Below are 6,800 nucleotides of genomic sequence, written 5' to 3'. Positions count from 1 at the left end.
AAGATCAACATATCTTGACCAATTGTGGTTCATATTGGTGCAAGTGCAAAAACCACTGCATCATGATTGGTCGGATTTGTTCCTTTCCCAAGAGTCCTCGCGCGCGCGCGAGTCAATGTCCTTTTCAACGCAGTCCCTTTTAATTACTTCCGCAGTAGGTCTCGTCGAAACGAAGTGCGGTTGCAGCAGGAGCAAAAGGAGGAGAATGAGGTGTACTGCGTGCGCCCTTTACTATATACCTCTTACTACACGCGCACGTATATTGGCGCGTACGTGCAAGTGTGTAATGCATTTACACGCGTATCACGTCACCGCCGCGCGCGGCGGAGGCAACGCTTACTCGCACTGCCAATTTACATGTCCCAGTCTCGGTACCCTTGTCTACTCACGTACGTGATAGCACGCTTCGCGGTGCGGGGACTTGGCTTTGTCACTTATCCGGAGCGAAGTGTCAAAGAAGCTGCGCGCTGCTCGTCAGTCGAGGATCAAGACATCCGCACCGTGAAAACTGTTCCGGAGAGAAGAGGCGAGTTTCTCTCTTTAGTAGCAAAAATTGTTAAAATCTTTTCTTCCTTGTATTGTAGTTTTTTTTATTGCAGTTTTTATTGGATTGAACTTGTGTTAGATTGTTGCGAATTGTTGAATTATTGTGCATTAATGGAGATCCTTTTGCAATTGTTGCTCAATACGCAACTCAGTAGTGGAATGCTCATACAATCAAAGGAGCACACAACACACCCACAAAAGTTACTGAATGCTCTTAATAACCGAAAAAATGTATCTTTACAGAACTATTTACAATGTGGTTTTTTATTTACAATGTGGTTATTTACAATGTGATGTTTGAAACAAACAAGAGTTTTTTTATCTGCGAGCAACGGAACACTTCAGCGCGAAGCGAGCAGCTTTCGATACGTTTTGATTAGAGAGCCTTTAATAAGAGAGTCGACAACTCGTCACGTGACCGATCGCGCGCTGATTGGCTGAGGGCCAAATGCACACCTATAGCTTTTTGAAATTAGGTTCAAATGAAGTGAAATTCAAATGAAATTAGGTTCAATGCGAGGAGAATAGCAGTGTCAGAGCATGCACACTCGAAATGTCAATGTCAATGTCGTAAAATCGGCAAAGTGCTACGTAACGCTTCATGCCTAAGGCTTAAAATTAACGCGTGAGAGTGAATGGAGAAGCCAACCAATATCGCGGGCTCGTGGCTGCCGATTATTTCGGGAGTTTGTGTCTTGACAATTATGTAATGATTTTCTTATCTCGACTCTCTTTCTTTGCTAAGTTTTTACATTTTATATTTAATTATTTCCATTTTCAATCTTGTTGGATTTATCAATATTTAATCAGTTCGTATCCTATTAATCCACAAGCAAATTTCAAGGAGGGGTTGCAATAATAATTTCAATTGCAGGCTCTCCTCGCAGTGCGAGGCTCGCACTGAATCTAATTTCATTTTATTTGAACCTAATTTCAAAGCTATAGGTATGCATTTGGCCCTCAGCCAATCAGCGCGCGATCGGTCACGTGACGAGTTGTCGACTCTCTTATTAAAGGCTCTCTAGTTTTGATAAACAATTTCCACGGAGCTTGTGAATTACACGTTTTCTGACTGACAACGATCAATCGAAAAAGAGATCGAGGCCTTGCGCATCTTCCTTTTATATCTTCTTGACTTCCGGAATATTCTCAAACAATCTCAGCTTTCTGTATCTAGAAAGTTACGTAGAAAAAAGAAAACTTTCAAAAGCAAAACATTCTCTTCGTGAATCAGCCGTCAAATTCGAATGACTTTTATTATTTTGAGTGTCAATGGCCTTATTGACAATGTAATATGTCCGCTGGACCGCAAACTATCCTGCGCGCGCGTGATTTTGAGGTGCGCAACTCCCCTGTTGTCTCCAAGTAATGATGATCAACGAGAACTGTTCTGAGTTATCTTCAATTACATAATTTATGTTAATCTATTTAACGCACTGTATGAGTTTCAAATAATTGTATTGTAATATGCTCGAAAGTTTAGTAAATGTCAAGATAGGAGCGATCTTATAAGCTTATTTTGTTAATAATTTTTTAATAAATAACGAACGATGGCTTTTTAGTCAGTTTAGTCAACCATGACCTTGACAATATATGTCAAGATTGAAATCGGTGAGGTTGCTCCATTTACCTAGATTCTATAATTTTAATTTTAAATTAAAAATTAGTTTGAGTTAAAAACTAGTTAGGTTAATTTTTTTGGGATGGCGTCGCTCTTTCTTCATCCAGGTGTTTTGTATGGTAATTCATGCGGAAATAAACACAGTTTTATATTCCAAGCATCGGCAAATGTTAAGATTTGGGAGCGACCTCATCGATCTATTTTATTAGTAACTTTGTAATAAACAAGGAGCGAAAAAATTAAATATTTTTGCAAATTAGAGCTATGTCCTTGACAATATGTCATTGAAATCGATAACATAACCTCTAATTTTAACATACGTCGAAATTTCTGTATTGTATTCGTTTTTGTGTCGTCTATCGATTTTCCTTTTTAAAGGAACGCAATTTTTGTATTGAACCAATTGATTGGTATCGTTTGTTTCCACGCAATATGGGAAATCTGCATTCTTTTTACATTACAGCAATTGATCGCGGAAAGGTGAATGATATTGGCAATGATGCCGTAATAAATTACGTATCGACAGAACAAGCTGTCTCGATTATATATTTCGCAATTGGACGAATGCGTAACGAATTATTATTATTATAGCGAGTCGAGCGATCCGTTTCAATAATCCGTTTCGACAGAAAAATAACGTTCACGTTCATTAATTCAGTTCGAAATCTCAAAAGGGACGAGAAGAGAACTATGGGAGAAGGGAGAAGAGAAGCAGATTCCCGAATCAAAGGATATACCCGTGGGGCACGTACGGAAAATGCTAGATTGAACGGGCGACACGTAACGTTCGTTTTACACCGGTAATTAGCGTTTTATTACCTGTCCTAGCGCGTTTACTTGCGCGCGCGCACACGGAGGCAGTGCTTTAATGCAAGCACATTTAACGCGAGATGCCCGAGTAATACTTGAATAACGTACGCTTGTTGCACATGCCGCGGCCCGTAATAAAATTTATATCGCTCCGGTATTTCTAGCATTTCTCGTTTTTTTCGCTCTCTGTTTCTCTTTTTCCTGTTATTTTTGTGTATATATATGTGTGTGTTTTTTTTAATAGGGATTATTTCCCCGTAACGCTTGCGCAGAAACGCCCAACGCTCATATAAATGACGCGGATAAATAATCTACTGCTGGCAACGCGACACGGCTGCGTTCCTGTGTATCAACATTAACCAATACACGCAAAATTAATATCGATGCATATTTTAGAGAGGTGTTCTAAAATGCATGCATCCGCGTCCGCGCACTTGTTTTTTTATTTTTATTTTCTTTTACCTGTTTTCCATGCGTTCCTGATGTTTTGCGCAAAAAATTTTATCGACAATCAAAATGTTGATAAAAGATTCTCTACATGTTGCGATAAATTTATCAGCATATTTTACGTGGATTACGTGGACGCGAATCCTTCTATTTTATTCACAAAACAAAGAATCGATTTTGGATTTGTCGAGGAGCGTACGGCGGAAATGAGTATTCCCAATTCTAAATGTTTATTTACCACGGCGCACAGTAGTAAATAAATTACCGTTGCGCAATTATTTTCCACTGCGCACACGAGCGAGTAAGAAGCTGCGCGCGTCCATTATTTCCATCTACAAGTTTAAACTTCAACTTCGCCGTTGCATAATAACCATATTTAATCACATTTAATCGCGTCGGACGGACCGATTCGCGTCGATCTACAATGCGGCGATCGTTACGTGTATCGTCACGCGGAATTGTTTGCGTTCAATCAAGCCGCGGCCGTCGTTCTCCGCATTTTCATTTTCCTGCCGAGTCGAGAGAGCCGACTGAGAGAGGCATCGCGATAATGAAAGACAGAGAAACCGAGAGGGACAGAGAAACCAAGGGAGACGGAGAGATAGAGATTGAGGTAGAGGTAGAGAGAGAGAGAGAGAGAGAGAGAGAGAGAGAGAGAGAGAGAGAGACATTGAGAGGAACAGGGAGATGACTCAAACGAGCTTCTAACGAAGACATTATTACCCGCGAGCCTTCGGGACTGATTACTTTTCATAAATAGGAAGGACTCGTGAAGCGCACTCCGCGTCCCGAAGACTATATAAAAGACCAGCAGCTCGCGATCGATCGTCAGTACCACCGCAGCTTTTTATCGCCTCGCGGTGCTCCTCGTGGTGCAGACGAACTCGTGCAGCTCGTACAAAAACCTCCCATCGCATCTGGCACTCGCAGCACTTCGGCGCTCGCAAAGGGTGAGTCCCTTACTTCACGCGGACGACACCCCCTGTGGTACTTGCCGCGCCATTTCACGATATGCCGCGCTGTTGCGAGCGGAACAATGTCAATATCGCATGGACAGCTTCATTGGCGACTATCGGGAATATCACCCCCGGGTGTCCGACATTTCCGGAATTTGTTTTTTCGCTGCGTCCTGCAGGTACTCGGACGGGGCGATTTTATTGGAATTAAGCAGCTTGTTATTTTGGAACGTCTCGTTACGTGTCTATCGTGCATGGTAATGCCGCAATATTGACACGAAAGGCATTTAGGTAATTGTTTGGGAATATTATTCTGCAACGTCCGATGTTCTTTAATCCTCTGGCGTGAGGATTAATGAAATTACGGACGGTAATTCTGATGATGGACATTTATTCGAGCACAAGAATATCACGTCGGTATTTTACGTTAAAGGCTGTATTATCGTGGAGCAGCGTTTTTTGAGGAACGAAAAAGTGATGCAAGTGGCAGCTAAATAAATGAGTACGCGAATAGCATACATAAACGCGCTTAAATAAACGAATTCTGGCAAATATACATAATTGTAGGTGTGCCAGCGTGATCTAGTGATAAAACGACAGACTCGGGGAACCAGGTTTTGAGTCCATTTGATCACAGGAATTTTATTCCAAGCTGCACACGTACAGCGAGTAAAATGGGAAGACTCGTATATGGAAAATTGGGTTTTCGTCTTTCGGAAAAGGCAATAAAGCCGTTGGTCCACACAGAGTAAACAGCTCTATTAATACCTTCCCCATTAAAAATACTTCTTGACGTTACTAAAATCCCATAGAGATTTTCATCTGAATGTTTAAAAAGTTCTGATGATTAGGTTTAGGGACTATGCCAAGCTTGGAGTCCAAAGGGCCATTTTAATTAATAATAAAAAAAATAAAAAAAATAAAAAAAATATGTATGTAATTGTAATGTCCATGATGTGCACGCAGAAAGGGATGAAGAATATCCGAGAGTAACGATTGGTTTTAGCGCGGCGAGTACTTTTGTACTACTGTGAAATTAATGACGTTCCGCGAAACAAGTTTTTCCACTGAAAACGAAAAAACAAGGAGAAAATAAATAAAAATGGGAAAACATCGACGTTTCCGGTTTTAATGGGGTGAGTAACTGAATGGGCGGACGAGCACGATTCGAAAGCCCGGAAACAGCTTTAACGAGGTTCAGGAGGGCGGCGCGATGAGGACACGTAAGGGTGCAAGGAACCGTGCGCAAAAACCTTCTCCCGTGTATACGCACGTGTATAACAGTGCGAAACTGTCCATGTAACAGCTATCGCGTCGTGTTGCATCGCCGGCAAAATCGTCAACACGACGGAAACTGGCGACTGGGAAAAGCGCCAGGCAAAACCGTTTCATGCAGTTTCCAACGAAATTCTGATGAGGCGAACTGTCCCTCGGGCGATCGCGAATTTCCCGCGACCCTTCTCTAATTAGCGCGATCGCGCCGGCAATTTAATTAATCCTTGAAAATCCCGCGCGCGTCTTTCACAAGTCTGAATAACAATAGGATCGTTCCGCCTTCATGGAAAATCTACAATTACATTTTTATTATACGTTATATTCTTTTGAGATACCGTGCGAACTTCCGGCGACTCGAATTTGTTCACGATATCGACACCAGATATCTTGACATATTGCTGCTGCAATATTGCGCAACTGTTGCTCGCGCGGCGGTGCTTCTTGTCCGGAAGTGTGGCATTGCGAGAAGAATCCGCGATTGTATTTAAGTTAACGCATTTTGCGGAACTTTATTCCTCGTCTTGATGGTATCCGATATTGAAATAGTTTAAACGAGAGTGAGCGCACTCAAAAGTATGACTGACAAGCGTAGCTTTCAACGCGAACAACATTTGCGTTCATCCCGCATTATTTCGCTGCGGTAAATTCCGTAGGTTTTCGCAAGTATTTCACAAGCGTGCTCACGTGAACCGCAACGAATCTCTCAGAATATCCGCTATCGATTTTCTCTCTCTCTATTTTTCTCTTTCAGTCGGCGATAATGTTTACCCCGCGGAAGAATCTGATTACGCGTTATTAATTATGCGCGCCGATGATTTATCGCTTGATTATCGCCTGTGAAAGAAGCGATTGCTCATAATTGGCAAAACATCTCTACAGTGTGTTTGTCCGGCGATGGCTATTTACGGCAACAGCCCGTTATGAATTCAACATGATCATTAGTAGTGTAATCGGTATTAAATTCTTGATTTCATTACCGTAAGCACGGCAGTTTCCTCGTAGCCGGCGCGCGATAATGGCCAGTCACGTAGGTAACGAACGACACGTAATTGTTTAACGCACATTTTTCTGGTTACCTCCACCATCGAAGCGGCTAGCGGCGCTACAATGTTCCCTTTACGCGACAATAAACACGCGGGACGAAC

General features: G+C 42.0%; 1 protein-coding gene across 1 annotated transcript in view; it reads left to right on the top strand.

Moving 5' to 3' along the window:
* Positions 1-4,099: 4,099 nt before the first annotated feature.
* The window catches only part of LOC105283632 (cysteine-rich venom protein), a 75,619-nt gene continuing 72,918 nt past the window's right edge, over positions 4,100-6,800 (top strand). Inside the window, exon 1 of the mRNA XM_011346586.3 lies at positions 4,100-4,374. The gene's annotated coding sequence lies outside the window, so the exon portion shown is untranslated. The remainder of the gene's footprint in view (positions 4,375-6,800) is intronic.

Source organism: Ooceraea biroi, chromosome 10, assembly GCF_003672135.1.
Source record: "Ooceraea biroi isolate clonal line C1 chromosome 10, Obir_v5.4, whole genome shotgun sequence".
Classification (NCBI taxonomy): Eukaryota; Metazoa; Arthropoda; class Insecta; order Hymenoptera; family Formicidae; genus Ooceraea; species Ooceraea biroi.
Note: the sequence above shows the minus strand (reverse complement) of the source record. Positions and strands in the feature narration are given on the sequence as shown.